General features: G+C 46.1%; 1 protein-coding gene across 2 annotated transcripts in view; it reads left to right on the forward strand.

Moving 5' to 3' along the window:
- The first annotated feature begins 11,160 nt into the window (after positions 1 to 11,160).
- Positions 11,161 to 21,435, forward strand: part of LOC138503497 (astacin-like metalloendopeptidase) — a 194,988-nt gene continuing 184,713 nt past the window's right edge. Inside the window, exon 1 of one of the 2 annotated variants that reach the window (XM_069623277.1) lies at positions 11,161 to 11,336. The gene's annotated coding sequence lies outside the window, so the exon portion shown is untranslated. The remainder of the gene's footprint in view (positions 11,337 to 21,435) is intronic. The other variant, XM_069623278.1, reaches the window with a different exon arrangement.

The following is a 21,435-nucleotide window of genomic DNA, read 5'->3' on the forward strand; positions in this document are numbered from 1 at the left end:
ATAACGGCATCGAAAAGCACCCGTTAAGAGACCTGAGCAGTGTACCCATCTGCCATAGGTGGACACAATCAGCACAGGTGTATGCAATGGAGACAGGCAGCACAAAAGAGCACACCACACCCCTTCCCACACCAAGATGGTCCCAATAGCAGCAGCATGACATGATGGGCTGGAGTACATGATAGCAGTGCAGCACCAACAACAACAGCCAGCACCAGAGGTGAGCCGTAACAGGTATCCATTCCTCACACCATACAGGCGATGCCAGCTATCCACTGAGGAGGTGGCTCCTAACCCCTGTACGGAACCCACAGAACCATCAGGAAGAGGACAACAATATTGCACATCCTTCCAATGACAGTGCTCCGCTGCCTAAGCGGCCTGGGTGTGGCACTCCTGTACGGCCGTGTCAAAGTGGCAAAGACAACCATGGCATGTGTAGAGCATCACAAAATGTGCATATGATGGAATGTGCCTATGCCACTTGAAATTGACATGCAACCACCAGAAGAGTATGATGTGGCTGGGGATGAGTACAGGTGGAATGCCCTGGCAGGACATGAAAGAGGCAGTGCCAAGGAGGCACACGATGTGCATCCGCATCTGATTCTGGAATCTCATCAGGCACCAAGGTGAAATAGCATGGACGTAGACGGGTATTGTTGCCCTGGTGCATGTTTTGAGGCCCACAAAGCACCCTGTCCACAATGAATGACACATACACAATAATGGAGACCACGCTTGGGTTTCAAACTCAGAACAGTGTATATTGAACATAATGTGATAAAAAGTGCATTACCCCAACTCAAATATACCCTTACCCCTCTCCCCCCTCAACACACCCAAATACACCCTTACCCCCCTCCCCCCTCAACACACCCAAATACACCCTTACTCCCCTCCCCCCTCAACACACCCAAATACACCCTTACCCCCCTCCACCCTCAACACACCCAAATACACCCTAACCCTCCTCTCCCCTCAACACTCCCATGTGAGTCTCATTGCATGAATGTGTCCATCACCACATGTGGCACCCGAATCTTGATGGCCCTAATTGCCAGTGCCTGCATCGTCATCTGGTGGTTGTGAAGCGGTGCGCCGCAGGTTCCACATAGACCGGCGTAGGGGACTAGTATAACGTGAACTCCCAGACGAGGAGGGACCCGGTTCTTCCTGGGCCGTGAGTGGGCACCGACGCGGGGTGTTCCGGCTGCCTTTGTCCCTGTGGTCATGGTCACTCGTCCTGGCTGCCCTTGCGGATGTGGCGGTGTTCCCTGTGGCATCCCTCCTGGGTTTTTTGCTGGATGTGGGAGCAGGTGTGGAAGTGCGTGCCTCCTCAGTGTCAGTGTGTGATCCTGTACGGGTGAGAAATGTGGAAAACCATCAGTCATGGGTCGACCTGCCTTGAGCTAAATGAATAAGTCATGCCGTTCTATGCATTTAGGGCTCTTTAGTGTGGATGCAGGTAATGGGGATGTTGGGTGGGTCATGCATGAATGGCTCTGTGTTGTACGGGTATGTGGTGATGCATGCATGTTTGTTTGTGGCTGGATCCACGGCATTCATATGGACACATGATTGGGGGGAACATCACACTTCACTGTGCATTGTTTCATGCATACACTCACCTCCATCGGACGAAATGGGCACGCCATGCTCCATTTGTCCAACTCCCTCGATGGATTCCACCCCGATAGTTGATGCACACGTCTCCTCCCACTCAGTGAGCTTAATTGGCGATTCACTGCCTCCTCCTGTGCCCGTAGCCAGGTTGCGGTTAACGGATAGAATGTTCCGCACACGGAGCCGGAGGTCATCCCACCTCTTTCGGCAGTCTTTAACTGTGCGGGTTGTGGTGTCTACCGCGCTGATCTTGTGGGCTACCTCTTCCCAGATGGCCTTCTTCTTCACATTGGTCTCCCGACGCATGTCGTTATTGAAGACCACCTGTGCATTTTCTGCTAGTGTCTGCGTGAGCATAAGGAACTCCTCCTTGCTAAATTTCTCCTTGCGTTGCCGCTCAGACGATTTTTTAACAGCCTTGGGCATCTTTACGGTGTCCTTGGTGTATTTTCCAACGTGGTTCCTGGTAAGGTGTCCTGGATAAGGAGGATGGCAATGGATTGTGTTTTTAAAGGTGGCCGCCGTGCTCTTTCCCGTTCCGGTGCGATGACGCTATTTACGGTTCCGCAAAATTATGGTAACCGCTATTAGCGGTGACCGCTAATGGCGGTCACCGTTATTTGCGAAGACCGCTATTTGCATGTGGCAGCAGGTCGGAAGTGCTAACAGCGCTTTCAACGATGCCGTTAAGGGAGTTTTTGGGGACTTTTGCGGCATGGCGGTAGGCTCATTAACAGCATGGCGGTAGGCTCGTGCCCGCAATCTCGTAATGGCACGCAATTTGCGGCCTCTTGCGAGGGCGGACACGCTAATTGCGCCATGCCGGTAATTGCCGATTTTTACCGCCTACCGTGTAATGAGGCCCCATGTCTGATAGGTAAGAATCTTTGACAATGTGCTGTTTCACATTGATATAATGATCACTGGAGATTAATTGTATTTAGATCACACAAGGACAGCCCCTGAGTACTCCTTTCTAATTCACAGGTGAATGCACGTTTATGAATGTGCCCTGAAGGCTGCCTACAGGATGGCAAATCACATATAACCATCACCATCACAGAAGTTAAACCTTATATTATATTCGGCTACATCTAACCTGGTCATCAGGTAACTACTGACATTGTTGTTCTGTCAATACATTTGAGAAGGTAGATTCAAGTGTATTTTTTAGCTAAAGCATTTGTTTCTACCATTGGGACTTACACTTAGTCTCTTTTACTTTTTTAGGATTGACATTACAGTGCAAACTAAGTTGGCAATAGAATCCCTAAACAAAGATCAGCAAAAAACAGAATCATGTGATTACTGATGATTAAAGATCCAGTTATGACAGAACGATAGAAATCCATGCTCAAATCATCAAAATAATGATATTTTTCGTTTTATGTAGATACACTGAGAAAAGAAAAATTCAGGTAGATATCTTCTGAAGAAGGGGAAATACATTCCCCGAAACGCGTAAATAGTTCTGTACTTTGTAACATTGGCAACATCATGCACCATCAAGAAAGTTGGTCCAGAAGAATGTGCACTGTACAAATGTCTACCTGTTATATATACTAATTGAATCTCTGAGAATTTTTGAGGAATTGGTTTGTTGAAACTATGGAGTAATAGTGACAATTTGAGCCATTAACTGCAAAAGAAAAATGTGTTTAACGTCTAATGAGTTTGTTTAAAATGTATACAAATGTCATGTTGAACAGTATTTTCCTACTAAGAATTCCTTCCCTTGGGATAAAAACGTTTACTGATGACAAGATCATCAATGTATAAAGTTTTATTTTATGAAATGATATGAGCATTTGGTTGTTATTACAACACTAGGGTGTGCAGGGGACGGGAGTGTTCACAAATTTGTGGTCACCCGCTGTTTTCTCAAAGATCATTGACGATAACACTGCCTCCCTGGGCAAGATCTTTGCCGAAAACACAAGTAGACTGTGCAAGGAGGTATCAGCCCCCTGAGGTATTGCTGATGCAATGGAGGCTGAGCGTCCGGCCCCCCAAATGGAGCATGCGGCCACCCCATCGTCCTCGAGCTCCACACAGACTAGCCCACTACGCAGGTCATCGCACACCCTGCGCCGCCCGGACATGCCGCCACCAGGTGCAGGGAGTGGCAGGAAGTAGACTGGCCAGCCTGATGAAGGCAATAGACAATTGTTGGGACATGTGTGGGGGAGTTGTAGGGGGAGGGAGTGGAGGGTGAGGGTGTGTGGGGGAGTTGTGGGGGAGGGGCGGGGGATGAGGGTGTGTGGGGGAGTTGTGGGGGGAGGGGGATGGGGGGATGGTGTGTGGTGGAGTTGTGAGGAGTGGGGGAGGGGTTGAGGATGGTGGAGGGTTAGTACACTTCATGTTCATTGTACATTTCAATACACCCGTTGTGTTAAAAAATGACTTGAGCGGACATTCATCATTGCCCATGTGTCATTTATTTATATACTGTGAATAGTGTACATATACCCCCATACCCAGTGCCCTCTGTCCAACTATCATGTCACCTTCTGCAGCCATGTGTGTCAGAAATATTGTGCAATCACTGAATGACGCACAGCACGCCACTCCTGTGCATCGGCACCAAAGTGATGTGCAGCCACATCTTCTTCATCCCCTTCATCATCACCAGGTGGTAGCAGTTCAATATCAGGGGGCAGGGGCAGGTTCCGTTGGATACACATGTTGTGCAGCATGACACATGCCATGATGATCTTGGCCACCTTCTCATGCCTGTAGAGAAGTGCCCCAACCGTGCCTTCAACAGGCCAAAGGTCTGCTCAATGACCACACGGGTATGGGGGTGGGATCGATTGTAGTCCTCCTCGTGCCTTTTCTGTGGGTTTCGGACAGGGGTGAGGAGCCACGGCTTCAAGGGATAGCCACTGTCACCTGCATGGGAGGCAAAAAAAGGTATATGTCAGTGGATTCATGATGGTCAGCTCTACTAGTCACACATGCCAGCAGATTGTTGTTGGTCACATGCACATGTCCCTGGTTGTATGGACGCCATTTCTAGGCCTTCAATGTGTCCTGTGCCATGGAATAATAGTGTGGTTTGCATCTTCAAGATGATACACGGTGTGCACTGCCGTCTTGTTGGTCATGCATTATGTACGCATAGCGCTGTGTTTGTGTCAAATTTGTGGTGTGTTGTGTTCTGTAGGATTTTCTGACTGGGAGCGTTGGCAGTAGGCTCTGCGATAATAGGCATTCAGCACTGATTTTTCCCATGGTGACATGCAGCATTCCTGTGGTTGTGGAGGCCCTGTGACAAACAGTGGATTCCCTTGGTGGTTCTGTTCAATGCACTCCCATGGATGGTTGCCCTGTGCGATGATTTGCTGGAGTCAGCAACATAGTGCATATACACTGCATGTTGCTGGATGATGTTACGGAGGGTGAGGTCCGCTGATAAGTGGTGCACGTGTTGTGGGATGTCGGGTGGTTTACTGTTTGTCATGTTCTGATAGGTGTCGAACTTACTTCATTCCTATGGGATTTGGGTGTCATGTTCTGTTTGGGATGCTTTGGGGCACAGTGTTTAGTGATGTGCACATCGTGCTGTCAGATCAACATTGACACCATGGTGGGGTGTGCATCTCTCCCCCATTTCAGTGCCATGTGCCTATCATGCAATTTACGAAAGCAGCCAGGCACATCGTCCAGCATGTTGCTCCATGAAGCGTAGTAGCGTGGAGTTCCGCAGGACCATAGAATCATGAGTTGATCCGGGATATCGGGCACAACAATGTGTGATGATCTTGCTGGCATTGTATACCATCTGCACATTGATGGAGTGCTATTGCTTGCGTTTGCGGTACACCACCTCCATGGCATGCGGGACCACCACCCCACGTGGGTGCAGTCGAGGGCACCTATACAATTTGGTATGCCTGCCAGTGGTGGAAGCCAACGTTTGTATCAAAAATCTCCTGGGGAGTCCGTGGTAGGGATATGTATTCCCTTGTGTGCTTGAGGAGGGCATCAGCACTAGCTTCATAATGCGAGAAAATAAGGGTTGTGATATGCCATGCATGTGCCCCACTGTGTGCTGGTAGATGCCTGTGGCAAGGAAGTGGAGCACCGACACTACCTTCATTAGAGGGGGGATGGCGGTGCGTATTTCAATGAGGCTGACAATGTCGTTGTGTATCATGTCCACGATGGTGGTGATGGTGTCCTGGTCCAGATGCTACAGGGTGTGGATCTGCTCCGGGGTAAGGTTGAAAGGACTGGCTCTGATGCAAGGGATTGGGGGCTGCCAGCGTGGTACCGCTGGCTGCACTGTTGGGGCATGCTGGGCCTATCTCACCCTCCTTCTCCTCCTGCGTCTCCTCTATGGTGCCTGCTGTTGCTGCTGTTGTTGTTGCTGGTGTAGCAATCCAAGCATGTCCTCCAGCTGCAGTATTGCTACTACTATTGGAATCATCTTGGTGTGGGAACGGGTGTGGTGTGTGGGTGTGCTCCTTGTGTATTGGCCCAGACTCCATTGCCTCCACCTGTGCTGATTGTGTGCACCTGTGGCAGGTGGGAACACTGCACATAGCATTTTACGGTTGGTTTGCGATGCTGGTATTACCGGCATGCCGGTATCCCCTATTAGCGCCTTCATGATGCCGGTATTTGCTTGTCCGCCTGACTTGTGATTTCCTCCCATTAGCGGCATACCGGTATTGCCGGTATGATGGGCCGCGTGCCCGCGCCCATGCCCCTATTAGAAGCACCATTATTAACCGTGCCTCTAATAGCGGGGTCTTAGGTCGGAATAGCCCGGAGCGGTATGCGATGCAGGTAATCCTTTACCGGCATCGGAATGACCCCCAATGTCTCCAGAGCTCTGGTCCTCTCTAGGCTGGACTACTCCAACAGCCTCTTCCTCAATGTGCCTAAATCCTCCCCTTGCCCCCTTCAACTCATCCAGAATAGCACTGCAAGACTTATCCTTGGCCTCAAGTCCAGGGACTGCATCTGTCCAACCCTAAAATCTCTTCACTGGCTCCCAGTTGCTGAGAGGATCAAGTTCAAGACACTCTGCATAATCCACAAGGCTTTCTGGGGCCTGGGACCCCACTACATCTAACTTTCTCTCCCTAAAAACCCCACTACTAGAGCCCTTCGGTCTCCTAGCTCCAACTCTCTGCAGATCAGACCCTTTTCCAAGCAGAGAGTGGGGGAAGATCTCTCTCTTATGCAGGTGCCACCCTCTGGAAGGGCCTCCCTGCCCCACCCAGTGTTGAGCAGGATCTCCTTAAGTTGTGGAAGCTTCTCAAGACCCTCCTTTTCTCTTCCTCCGTCCCTCCCCCTTCTTGTGATAATGTTCCCCTCTGCCTCATTTTGACTAGCACCTGGTTCCTTCTGATTCATACCGGGCACAAGGCCCTCCTCAACCAGTCTACCCCAGCACTTGGTCTCCCCTGATCCCCTGATTCCCCTACCTGCACTTGCTGGGCCTGCACTCCTACTGAGCCAATCCAGCCCCTTCCTTCACAATTGGCATGTGGACCTTCTTTCCCTGCACTCTCAGTATTCCCCTGGCACTTGTCCACCTGACCTCCCCTTGCACTCGCCTACCCGAGTGGTGCCCTTCCCGCTCCCCTTTGTATACCCCGCAGCAACTGCACGCTCACCACTCCAACCTGCTCTTCCTTTCCCTCTTTAGCATTAGCACATTCCGCTCTGGCCGGCACTTCCCACACCCCTGCACTTCTTGTTACTGCACTTGAACAATCTGAATGGCACAAGGCTTAGTAGGACCATTTTTGTTTTTCTTTATCCATTCCCTCCTCCCCTTATTGTCTTGTTGCGTCTTGAAACACCAATTGCTTTATGAGAGCATTATAAATGTCCAATAAATAAAAATAAATACAAATTCATGAATTAGGGGTGCATGGAGTTTCATCCTGTTGTGCTTACTTCGGTGAGCACTATTAAGGTTTTAATAGTGAGAGTTCATGGCTGCAGGTCAATGACCTCAGAAAGCCCAGTAGGGATGAGACAGAGTCAGCCACATTTCAAACATTCATAATGTAGACTCTGATGTTCCTTAAAGGAATGCCATTTAGTCATGTAGGATTGCAATCTTGTGAGTTCTTTACCTGGGAAAACACTTGACGTACATTTATAGAGAGAGGCATATTCTCAAAACCTTTGTTGTCACAAGTGATGTGATGTGCTACTAAATGTCATCACTTGTGCCCAAAACGATGTTCCGTGTTTACAAAGTTCATTTGAATGTGTACCTCAAAGATGTGTGCATTCAGCTTCCATTTTTCATCCGTTTCCAAAATTACAGAAATATGGGGGTATTTATGTACAATTTAACGGGCATCTCAATTTCAGAAATTGGATGCACATTAAAATGTACAGGAAAAACACATTCCCCTGGGACTCTATGGACTAGGCACAGTGGAAGAGCAACTCATGACAGGGTCATTTCTGACCCATTCATGGATTTCGCTTAAGGGCGAGAGCAGAGGCATGACCAGCTGCTGTCCCACTTATATTAGAGGGACTTAAATTATTTTTTCCTTTTTTTTTTACACATTTCACAATGGCAATTCGTTTAAGGGCATATCACAATGAAATGGCACTTCCAGCATTTTCGTGGGTGCAGGGAGCGCCAAGTGTTCTCGCTACACTAATGTATGAAGTGTTGGCTGGACAGCACATCCTTTTTGCTACAACACAGCCCTTTGTAAATGTGCAGGCCGGCTTTTTGTGTTCAAGGTGATGTGAGCATTTCTCAAAGTAATCCAAATTTTAAAAAAATGCATGCTCTGCAATTTTCTTACTTGCATTACTTTTTGTGAATTTGGCACTAAGTGCTTTTTTAAAGATCATTTTTGTCAGCTACAACCAATCTTATTTTGGGTCTTATGTTAAAGAAATTACCAGGTGCAAGAAATTAAACATTTTTAGACTTTCTAAGGAAAGGTCCTGCACTACTGACCTATTTCAGAGACTTTCTTCTCTGCTTGCTGTGAATTGTGCAAGCGCGAAAAGAGCTGACCTCTTCAACCCAATGTTTCCAGCAACATTTCATCAGCATGAATTGGCAAGAGCCTACCCTGAATATGCCGCCTAAATCTGTTAAAGGTTTCCCCAACCTAAATAATCTGATTACAGTGAAAATTCAAGTGATTCGGCGTTTGGCAGCCTTTATGCGCCCAGGCTTACATATGGCCAAGCAGCTGTTCCTCGTGCACGACGTAAGTGGTTCTATATTATGCGGTTCAATGTATGGGAATCACTGACTTCACTTAATGGTGCTTGTGATGTGGTCATTTCTAGAATGATGTAAAATAAACTTTGTGCCATAACTCAAGAGCCCCCTGTAGGCATAGTTGCAGTAATCCAGTCTGGACAGGACCAATCTGAATACTGGTGCAAAACCTTCAGGAGGTGCGGGGTTTAGCCGGCACATCTTAGCTGGCTGTTCTTTTAGACATTTCTATCACAGCTTTGCCCACTGTTCCGTTTTTATTGTGCTTACATTTGCTTTAGCATTACAAACATTTTACGAGCAGCCATAAACAGTAGGCAAATCAACTTGTGAGGTGGTTTGCTTCTGTATCCTACGATCACTAAAAAAAACACTTAGTAGCGTGATACATTACAAGGATGTAATAAAAATGTAATTGGGGTTGAAGTCACAATAGTTCCACCCACTAGTCCTGCGGCTCTCTCAATCTTCCATTGGATTCCATCCGCCTTAGAACCCCAACGCCCCCTGCTGGTGTACTTTGGAATAGTAACTTCTATCTTTTTCTTGCTTTTCTAATATGGCTAGCCTATGGGCTGTGGCCTTATCGAACTATCTCCCACTATGTCTTTCTAAAGGATTCTCCAACTCCCTCTCATGGCCGACGCCAAAGATTCTCTAATGTTCTCTCAATAACCTTCTCTCTCCCATCTCCCATCACTATCTCTCCTGCTCTTTCTGCCTTCACTCCCCTCCGTCGTTTTACTAGTCCCTCTCTTAATCTAACTTTACTCCTCTCTTTATCTCACTCCTGCCTCCGTTTATCTGAACCCCTCAGCTCATATCTCTTCTCTCTTAATCGTCCCCCTCTCTCTCTCATCACTGATCCCTGCTCTCACCTCTCTCACTGAACACCCACTTGTTTATACCCTGTATACTCTCTCCACGCGCTGATCTTGCCAGATTCTCTTCTGTTTTCTCCTATCTTCCTCCCTCTACTCTTCACCCTTGCTGCTACTACTACCTTTGCTCTCCGACCACCCTACTGTCACACTCTCTCACTCTCCCATACACCTACAATCACTCCCATTCAAACTCTAACCAGCTTCCTTCCTCTCACCTTTCTTTCTCCCTCTATATCTCTCTCCCTCAAATTTCACACACTTCACTACACTACCCTGAATTGGTACCACACTCTCACCACTCTCACAATTTCCTCAGCACTCTTCTCTGCTGTGTGCTATCGACCACCTGCTCTCTAAGTCCACCTACTCCACTCCGACCTGAGCCGAATACCTTTAATACAAGCAAAGACCGGCTTGGGCTCTTACAGCACAGCATCTCCTGCTCTGCATATCCTCTGGATCCCATTGGCCTTTCCAGACCCCTTTCCTAGTGGTTCAATCACTACCTGTGCTTATCCCAAGGGGTCGGGTTTGATCTTTGACTTCTCGAATATCTTTGACTTCTCGAATAGTCTGGTTAGCCCCAACCACTTTTTTGTCCCCAGTGTTTTTTTAGTGACGGCTTTGAGAAACCATTCGTTTTTGCTGCGTTTGCTTTCAAAAACAGGAGGGGGTATCTTTCTTTCTTTTCCAGCGGTCTGTCTAGAGGTGATGGGTTGGGGTTCATGTATTTCTAATCATAGAAATTCTTGAATGTGCGTCCTGAGGTGGTTAGTTTGCTTTGCCAGCTCCAGTCCGGGTCTTTCTTGCCACTGCCTGGGGGCTTCTGGGAGAAGTAGTCCTTAAATAAAAATACTCGAAACCTGGCTAGGACAGTGGCTGATAGGCATTGAGGATGGTACAGTGGTACTAGTTCTTTCAGACAACAGTAACCACTGTGGAGAGTCAGGGAATTTGGTCCCACTCAACTTCCTCTCACCACCTCTGTGGGAGGACAGGCTCTGGCAATGCTCTGGTTGGCCACCTAGGCTACCTGCTCCCTTCTGACAGGGTTATGACCCTGTGCCACAGTGTCAAGGGTGTAGCGTGGTACATTGCCAGTATTTTTCATGTCTTGACCAGCAACGTTAGACACATAGGGTAACAGTCCATGAGGACATAGACTAGAGGAAGAAGGTCAGGGGCAGCGCATAGCATTTACACTTGGTACAGATCGCCCCATGACTTCACTTGAACTATTTGCCCCTTCAGACCCCCGAAATAGATTGAAAGGAAGCAATGACAGAGTGAGCTATGGAGACATCTGGTCATTTTGCAGAAGTCTGACACATGCACTGATCCTCCTGAGGTGCATGTTGCATAATGTTTGCCAGTCAGCTTCTCTATTTCCCTTTTAATCAAGTTCTGCTTAGACTAGAGACGTCCACTTCATATTCAGCTCAGGCTCGGCTCCACCAGGGGATGTTGACTTAAAATATAAGTGCCCGGTACTTCCACTTCGGTTGGGCTGCCCTAACAGTGAACCTTCTGCCTCCACTAACATCAGAGCCCAAAGGAAATCTCTTCAGGGCCCGGCAGATTACCATCGTCCTCATCAGACAGTAAGTACAGTTAGACTCTATACCCCAGGGGTTCCCAACCCCCTTTTCTGTGTGTGGGAGGGATGCTGGGCCGTGTCGCTTGTTGTTTTAACAAGGACCATTTTTTAACATTGGTCACTTCTTCGCAATCCCCAGCACAGCAAGACAAATATATAATTGTCCGTTTTAATGACAGTGGGGCTCCCAGCAAATCATGTGTTGTTCATTAGTGCTAGGGGTTGAGTCCTAAACACGATTTCTGCGAGTCTACTGTAAAACATCGCAGGCTTTTAAAACAAGTGCAGGTGGGCTTTCCACCGTACCCTGCCACCCTCCCCCACTTTCCCGTGTGTTCCTTCGTTCACCCCTAGTAATATTTGGTGAAAAGAATGGCAAATTATGTCTTTGAGAGAATGTTGGCCCAGTAGTAATGGGGAAAACTTGAAAGGTGTGCAGGACCACTTTGAAGAGAGGAATGGGACGTCCTCCAAATGCATTTTTAGTTCTGGCTATTTGGTGGCTCTTAATAGCCCACACCATTGTTTTGGGGTAGAGATAGGAGGGTAAAACATGTGAGGAGAATCCACAGCTTCTGGGGGTTGTTTTGTTATTGACCCACACACTGACTGCCCATAGCAATGCCAATCACGCTGGCTATTCCCAAGTACGTGCCCCTTCCCTCCTGGAATCCTTTTGATCTATCTCTATCAAGCAGTAACATGCATCATCATTTCTAAGCAGTATGATGAGAGATACGGGCTTAGTTGCAGCAGTAAATGTACTAGTGCTGCAATAAAAATGTGTTGACCAAGTGTGTCTTAAGGCAAGTTGATTTATATCTGTTCCTTGCACTGAACTCCTGTTAAAAACAAAGACAAAAGATGTTTCTTGTGTGTGGTATTAGATAGCCATTTGCCAGGCTCCGCTATCATATACCCAGGTAATCACATAATGTTGAGTTGTTGCCATTTTATGGCCAACTAATACTGTTATTACAGTGTCTATCAGTTGCCTTTCGCTAAAACATGTTGGCTTTGCCAATACTTGTGAAATGAAGTGCTTCACACAGTGTTCTACAAAACTGGTGAGGAAGGATAGCTCAGGGGCAACACGTGGCTTAAAAGCAAGGCAATGCAGGGCAACACAGGTTCGATTCCCAATCCCACACTTAAAACACACGATCTTTTGTTTAGAAACCACTCGCTGGTATTAAGTGTGTTGTAAAAGAACAATTGTAATTACAACTAACACTAAATACTTGATGCGATTTAAAAGAGTATATTAACGTGGGTCGAGATTTAAATTGCAGGGAATTAGAAGAACAATGCAAATCTATGCAGTTTAGAGCCCACTGGGATAGCCCCTATGTTCCAATATTAATATCAGTTTTTATATTTTTAGTGTATCACATGATAGGCCTGACAATACTTCCATACATATCTTTGTAGGTGAATTGTGGATTATCCATAGTCAACTGGAATAGACATTCACAATTTTCAAATGTTTAATGATAGCTGTTTCCAGTCTCCACTTGCCCAGCAACAATCAGAGCCTGCGTCCATGTATCAAGCAACTATTTGTAGCCTACACATGCTTCACATGTTGAGAAGGATGTGTCTGACTGGTCTACATCTTCCGCAAAACACGCGCAGTGCCTGCCCACGTCTCCTCAATCAGCTATGGCTAGCATCATGCATAGCAACAGTTATGACCAACCTCCCTTCCCAGCTACAGCTACGACAACTCACCCTCCCACCCCCTCCAGCAAGAGGTACAGCTAGTTTCAATGGCCATCAACACATGTGACCCAACTCTCTATTTCTTCTCGAGCAACAATTCCCACAATTAGCACCAGCTCCCACATGCAGTGTTGGCCAACCTCCAAATGCCAGGAACATGCATTTCTAGTCTTCATATGCCAGTGCACACTTCTCCATTATTCAGTCCTCCACTTCCCTTCTGCTGGTGTGCTACTGCCTGTCCTTCTTCCTGGACCCCATCACTCACAGGGTTCTTTATTTTTTCGAGGTGCATGTTGGCTGTGGGTGAGAGGCACAGCAAGCTAAATGGTACCAACTGTTGAGAGTTGTGTTCAGCATGCAGATAACAAGTTTAAAAGCCAGAAGAGATTACTCGGCCTTTCATCCTTCTGAGGTTGCCAAACTGAGCATGATTTAATTGCATTAGTGAAGTTACTACCTTTTATTTACAGTGAAACTAAACATCAAAAACCGTTCTAACAGCTCTACCTGCATTCCGCTCATGTTATTGTATTTATTTCTTCTTTATGAATATCCTCTTTCCACCTCTTCAACTAGATTATATTCTCTTCATTTTCTTTGGCTCCCCCTTCATTTTGTTTTCTTTCTCTTGTACATTTTCTCCCATTTATTAGCTTTTCATCAGCGTGGCATCATTATAGCGATGGTAGTTGAGAGAGGAAAGGAGATGGCCTGGTGAGCGTGAGTTGTCATAACATGAAGGCTATCATATGCACACCTATGGCCATAGGGATTGCTAGGAGTTGCCTTGACCGCTACTCTCCATGTTACTGTTCAGCAGATCAGACGTCCCTTGCACGTTTCATCCGAGGGACACCCACCTGACAGTGGTGTCACTTTGGCCCTCTTTGCTATCACCCCCACCCAGCCCTCTTCTCCATCAGTCCCCGCATCTGGGCCACTGATAGTAAAAGGAATGGGTAACGAGGTAAACCATGTCTCGGAGCTTACCACTCTCTCACTTCTAGCCCTCTCACATTGTCCACTGTTGTGCTCTTTCCCCTGTGCCTTCCCTTTCAGCCCATCTCTTCCTTGCTGAAGACACTATCATCCATCCCTTTCGCTGGACTCTCACATCTAGTCAAGCCTTAATGATTGTACATCCACCATCTTTTGCTTCTATACCATCACTTCCATCCCACATTCCTGCTCCTATCTAATTGCACCAGCCACCCTATTCCAACTCCTTCACCATGCTCACCCAGCGTACCTCACCCCAACCCACCCATCCTACCTTACTCTTTTTCACCAACCTTACCACTCGTTTAGGGCAGAATTCCATTTTAGGAGGCTCTGCAGTCACATGTTTTGGGACCCTTAAACCTTTTGTTTCCACGCTTGTTTTGATACTTTTTTGTGGTCAGAAGAACTTCTATCGAGGTCCCCTTTGCCACTGAAAACCATGTTAATATTCTGCCTTATTGGCATTCGTATGGGCGACATTGTGTTTAAACAAGGGTTTTTTAAGCACATTTTGGCATAGATGTAATTATGTTAGACTACTACGGTTATATGGGGTGGGCTGCTGGCAGCTGTGATATAGTTTTGCAGACAATGTTACTGCATTAGTAACGCAATGAACTTTATGGTAGCCATTGGCGTACTAATGTCTTTTTTTAAGTACTAATCTCAGCCATTTCATTTAGTGGCATTTCTTTTGTTTAGGGAATCCCCAAGACATGTCTAAAAGGGCTCTTGTGCAAACCTGGGCTCATTCTGAGCCCAGTCCTGCACCCTATGCAGCAGTTTGTATTCACATAGACTAGCCCCTTGCCCAGGACAGGCCAATACACAAAGTATGTGGTTGGACTGAGTGTATGGTTGTATATTATTTATTACCAGCCTGTTAGGCCAGCTGCAAACATCTTTATGTGTATACCTTTTGTAAGGTAGGAGGGTGCTTATGCCAGCCCATGCATGAATGTGTATATCTATCTGAGATAAGGGGCACTGCTCAAGTATGTTGGGAGGCTTGTACTTCCCTGACTTACTGGAGGATTTTTCCAAACAGCTTTGCTGCTGGATTTATAGGATTGGGGTGGTGTGGTCATACTGGCTTGCACCCGTGCCCTGAACCTCACTTCCAATGTAATCTTTGGCTGCTGAATCTCCTTACAGGGCTATGCCTCATCCACTTCCTAGTCCTCCTCATTGCATGGGATTGATGTCCTCTGCTGGGACTATTAGTGGGCCATTTTGCAACTGTCTTCACATTCTGTCCTTCTGGTTGGAACCCTTTGGGTGGTCTTCGACCGGATAACTAAGTACCTTGAGGATAATGGCCTTGGCAATCCACTTCAAACTGGCTTCCATAGCAAACTACTCCCATGCTTGCCTCAAACTTCTCTCTAATACTCCCCCTCCAAACTCTCTTTTATTTGCACCTTTTCTACAGCGTTCAGCGATGTTGTCCACTTAACATTCCTATATACTCTCCAGGACCTTGGATTTTGCAAATCTGCTCTTGCTTGGATCTTCTCCTGACTGGAAGGCCAATTCTTTAATATCTCTTGGAACTTGCAAAGCTCTGACCTCTCCCCTCTCCTGCGAGTGCCCACCCAGGATCAGTCCTTGTACCTCTACTCTTCACTCTCTATACCTCTGATTTAGGAAGAATGTTCTCACCTTTCGGCTTTCACTATCACCTTTTGCTGATGACACTTAAATATGTTTCTCATGTCCCTCCTTCCCCCAGCCATCTCTGAACAGATTATGAACTGTCTCACTGAAATTCATCATTGGATGGCTCTTTGCTGCCTCATGCTGAACTCTAAAAATGTAATTGTTCTTTCTCCTGTCTTCCAATGCCATCCCCAGCTGCCCCTCTCTTAACACATTCCCACCTGGCCTTATTGCAACCTTACCCAAGGCTCACAATCATGGGGTCCTCTTTGATAACAATCTACAACTGCACTAATTTAACACTACCACTGCCTCTGATGCTCTTATTAACCTCCTCAACACTCATAAGATGACCCCTTTTCTTACTAACCATGATGCAAACATTTAAATCTCCACTCCAGTACTCAGCAATCTTGACTACTGCTCATGCCCACTCCTTCTTCTCTACTTCTTCCTCACTCTAGACAAAGTCCTCAACTGTGCTACCTGCACTCTCTACAACCTGACTAGACCCTCCCACACTTCTACCTACCAAGAACATGCTGATTGCCTCTCCAGTGCGCTGCCACTCTTCTTTGAAGTTCCTTCTACTAATCTACAAAGCCATCAATGGTCTTATTCCACAGTATGCATCTGATTGTATTTCAGTTTACTTACCATCTCATACTGGCTAATCTTCCTCTGCATAAATCTCACAATCTCATACCTTCCGTGTGCCTCCTTTCGCTTATGCTCTTTCTACCTGCCTACTCCGCTCCACTAGAACTCACTATCCATAACAATAAAAGCCATCCCAACTTTGGATCTCTTCAAAACTCGCCTTATACTTAACTTACTTTATAAAGAGGGAGCTCTCCCTGCCCTCTCCCACATCCTCCCTACCTGAAGCCACACTGCCTTCAGTTATGCTTAATAAAATAATTTTGCATATTTAAATAGAACTTGTCTTTAGTTTGTAGCATTTGCCCCTTAGGTTAATGTTACTTTTATAAGCCACCTGTTGTCTTAGATATACATATATTTTTCTTTTTGTGTTGTTTTGTCCCTGGTATATGTTCCACTTTGTATATGCTTGTAAACTGGCTCACAATTTGTTTTCATCTTTGTGCTCTTGTAGTAGTAGCGGTAGTAATTTGGGTAACACCTTTCACCATTGGTATGGCCCCAACGTGCTGTAGGTTTAACACACACGGGGGACTGAAGTGCAGGTATTGGAAATTCGACCAAGGAGTTTAGAGTGTGTGTGTGTACTTTACCCAAAGTGAAGTTGGGTTGGGGTGGCCAGGCCCCTACTAGCTACCCATATCAAGCCAGCAAGTGGATGGGTGCTTTGAAGTTGGCAAGAGAGACAGTGAGAAAGTAGCAGGTTTAGAGTTTGTGCAATATGTCGGTGGGAGTGGAGTATGGTTGCAGATGTGTGTGGGTAAGTGGCCTTGCCTTCAGCTGTCTTCCATAAGCATGGAGTGTGATACTTACCCATCTGCTGTTGCTGGCTTCTTGGTTTCATAGATTGTGCAGGACCCCCACCTGTAGTTCGACAGAGATTATTCTTACCATCATTTACTGAATGCACGGATGGTCCTTGCTCCCCCGGCCAGCCTGTAGTGATTAGATGGCACAAGGGGGCAGCGTTTGTCAGGGTGCAGGGTGGAATAGCCATGTCTTGAGGGCCCTCTGCAATACCAAATGATCCTCTAATAGTCAGATCTTAGGAGGAATTGAGTTCCAGATAGTGGGGGCTTGGACGAAGATGGTGGAGCCTCCTGTTCTGGTTGATTTGAAGTAGGGGTTCACCAGGAGGAGTGCAGTGCCTGATCGCAAGTTTCTGTTGGGTTGTGTGAGAAACCAGAGGGGTTTCCTCACTTCTTTCCCCTGGATCCTCTGCTCAGGTGGCCAGGACACGGCCTTTGCCTTTGGATCCAAACTCTTGGGGTGGACCAGTGTTGGAGGATCACCTGGGTGGAGGGATCCTGGGAATTGGGAGTGGGATGCCCACGGGTGAAATGTGGTATTCCTCTTTCTGTAATTACCAAACATACTTCTTTCCCAACCCTAGCAGGATATTGTGAATCTTACCCTGTCTCCCCGTCCCCAATTTGGAAAACCGCTGGGACGAGGAAGAAGAGGAACAAAGCTACAAAGATTGCCCATAGGAACCAATGTACCTTGGATTACTATGGGCAATCTCCATTTTGTCCCGATAATGAGGCCAGGCAAGGTCAGGCCTCCCTTCTCAACCATTCCCACCTGAAACCTGTTCAATCTCCCAGACAGTATAAAAGACAGGGCACAAAGGTACACTTTGAGCGAGCTGGGCATGCTATGTCCTGTGTGTCAAAATTAAACTTGTCAATCCCTGTTTCAAATTATGATTGAGTGTCAAGGGTTAAGAGAATCGATGATCAATGCATTTGGGTGATTTGTAAGTGCCCAGTTGTGGCTTCAGACGATGGACTTATGGCACTGACTGTCCTCATGGCATGAAATGTTTTTATAATTAGAAGTCGTAAAAGTAGTGAAACTGTTGGATTTGTATAATGATTATCCCTGAGCACTGGTTGGAATGTGTGCTATTTTCTTTTTATTTTTTATTTTTTCTGTGATAATGATTTTAAATGGTAAAAATAAAATTTCTGTTTTGGTATTGTTTATTTGTAAAGCACCTATATACAGTAAGTGTTTCGAAGTGCTCAAGGAGGGAGGGAACAAGGGGAAACACAACAGTCATTCAAAGTCCTTGAATTTCTGAACAATACAAGTCTGCACTAGGCAGTGGAAGTGCATGGAACAAGTGCATATAGTATAGTTGACAGTGTAGATAACAGGAAATAGGTCTGACAATGATTCTGCAGTTTTTCTAAGTGCATTGAGGCGCGACCATGCAAGGAGAAGAGACAAGGAAAAACAGATAGATGATCTTCAGGCATGGTACATACAGATCGTGCAAGTGCACAGACAGGTGCAGGGGAGGAGGGGGCTAAGTGCAGGTGGGGTGACGGGAGGACAAAGTGAGCCCTGTCAGTCAGACGCTGGGGTAAGTGCTGAGAGATGCCACTCTCATGGGTCAATTGACCACGTCCAGTAGCTATGAGGCAGGTGCAAGGTCTGGAGGCTAGTGCGAGAGGACTGGTGGGGGTGCCTGGGACATGTGAGACTCTGAGGTATACCAAGCAGCCAGTTGGCAGGCTGTGCGGAAAAGGAGGGAGAGGGGGATAGAGCAGAGAGAAAGGTTAGCTGGGTAGAGGGAGAGAGAGGAAGAGGAGAAGAAGAATGTATTAAGGAGTTTCCAGAATTTAGGAAGATCCGGCTCAAGATGGAGGGGGGCAGTAAGGCTATTTCAGAGGTGATATGGTGATATATGAGAAGTCAATGGGCCTCATTATGAGTCAGCCGGTCCGGAAACAAGGGGGGCGGTAAATCCGCCACCACCGTTGTTTCCGGACTGGCTGATTCTGAGTCCTGCAGGCGGGAGGTGTCACTCCCGCCAGGTCTGACCTGGCAGGAGTAACACCACCTGCCTGAAGGCGGACATGGAAACACTGGCTCTGTCATAGACGGAAAAAAAGAGAAAGCAATCCGTGAGGGATAGCCGCGTCCCCTGCACACTGTCTAACAGGCCGAACGGCCTAATGGAGTTGATAATCCGAAGATTATTTTGAAAGTTTATGAATTTCTTTATATTCAAAATACAGAAGATTTAGGAAAAACACATTCAATAGACAATTAGTTATCATCAACAGTAAATTCTGTTATTTATTTGTGTTTTCAAGTGCCCAACGCGTTTCGAGTCGAAAAAAACTCTTCATCAGGGGCGACATATTCATCAAACAATTTCTATAAAAGGAAAATTATATACAATATATTAGTGCTTTAGATAGACTTAATGGTGAACAAAATCTAACAACAAAATCACATTTGTTATGAAGACAGTAATTAGCTTAAACATTTTAGCTGTATTGGTGGGTAACACATTCTATTGAAAAAAAGCCCAACATTACCCTAGTCTTTCCACATTCACCAAGTTAGTGTGATTATGCCACATATGTGTCTATAAAGAAAATAGGTAGCCGGACCTATATTTTGCCTTTGGCGCAGTGAATTTTGGGGGGATAATTTATTACTAAGGAGTGCAAATTATTGTGCTGCATTGATGCAAAATGACCTCTTACCTTGAGTTATGCTAATAACCAGCAAGGACTCAGAGGGTAGACGATTGTGTATTGTCCACTAGGCTCACGGTAACTAGTTCTTTTAAATCTGTGACCAATGGGGACCGATGGCAGAAGCGAATCTCTCAAGCCTAGAGAGAAGGAAAGATATTTTATAACAATGTATGTAGAAAGCTTTCTAAAAGAAAAAAATAGGCTTAGAGCCCAAAGTTAAGTGCGTTTACTAAGTAGTTTTACAGTCCGGTCTAAACACTTACTTCGATTCACACCAGCAATCTAGGAGGAGTTCAGGAGCCGTAGGAAACGGCAGTTGAATGAGCCTCTCTCACATTTTGCGTGTTTTTATATTGTTAAGTGTTATGACGTCACTCGCGCATGCGTTGGCGGCGTCACGCTTACGCAGGACGTCACCCGCGCATGCGCGGAGTGATGTAAACAATCCCCCATGTTGTGTATGAATTAAAATGCAGCATTCTACCATAGGCGATCCATATGAGGAAGCAACAACATCGATTTTTAAGTATATGGCGTTACTTAATAAAAAGTGATGGCCGTAGATGTGTATTTCTAATCTAAAATTTGAAATAGCGGTAATCCATGAACCTCGATATGGGCAAAAGTGGGTCAAACGGGCTAATGATTAGGCTTTTGTACTAGGGCAACTGAAGAGGGTAGGTTGCTCTCTGAATTGTGATGTTATGTAATTATAATTTGTGTATATATCATCAACAATACTGTCGTGGAAACTTTGTTCAACACATTTAGCATTTTTCAGACCCTTATAAACGTTTCTTAGTTAATCAGTGGAGCATAAGGAAAACACACATTACAATCACAATGACATAGCAGAATCCAAAAGAGGAATAATTCCTAATCATTAGCCCGTTTGACCCACTTTTGCCCATATCGAGGTTCATGGATTACCGCTATTTCAAATTTTAGATTAGAAATACACATCTACGGCCATCACTTTTTATTAAGTAACGCCATATACTTAAAAATCGATGTCGTTGCTTCCTCATATGGATCGCCTATGGTAGAATGCTGCATTTCAATTCATACACAACATGGGGGATTGTTTACATCACTCCGCGCATGCGCGGGTGACGTCATGCGTAAGCGTGACGCCGCCAACGCATGCGCGAGTGACGTCATAACACTTAACAATATAAAAACACGCAAAATGTGAGAGAGGCTCATTCAACTGCCGTTTCCTACGGCTCCTGAACTCCTCCTAGATTGCTGGTGTGAATCGAAGTAAGTGTTTAGACCGGACTGTAAAACTACTTAGTAAACGCACTTAACTTTGGGCTCTAAGCCTATTTTTTTCTTTTAGAAAGCTTTCTACATACATTGTTATAAAATATCTTTCCTTCTCTCTAGGCTTGAGAGATTCGCTTCTGCCATCGGTCCCCATTGGTCACAGATTTAAAAGAACTAGTTACCGTGAGCCTAGTGGACAATACACAATCGTCTACCCTCTGAGTCCTTGCTGGTTATTAGCATAACTCAAGGTAAGAGGTCATTTTGCATCAATGCAGCACAATA

Source organism: Ambystoma mexicanum, chromosome 11 (assembly GCF_040938575.1).
Source record: "Ambystoma mexicanum isolate Mex_15411 chromosome 11, UKY_AmexF1_1, whole genome shotgun sequence".
Lineage (NCBI taxonomy): Eukaryota > Metazoa > Chordata > Amphibia > Caudata > Ambystomatidae > Ambystoma > Ambystoma mexicanum.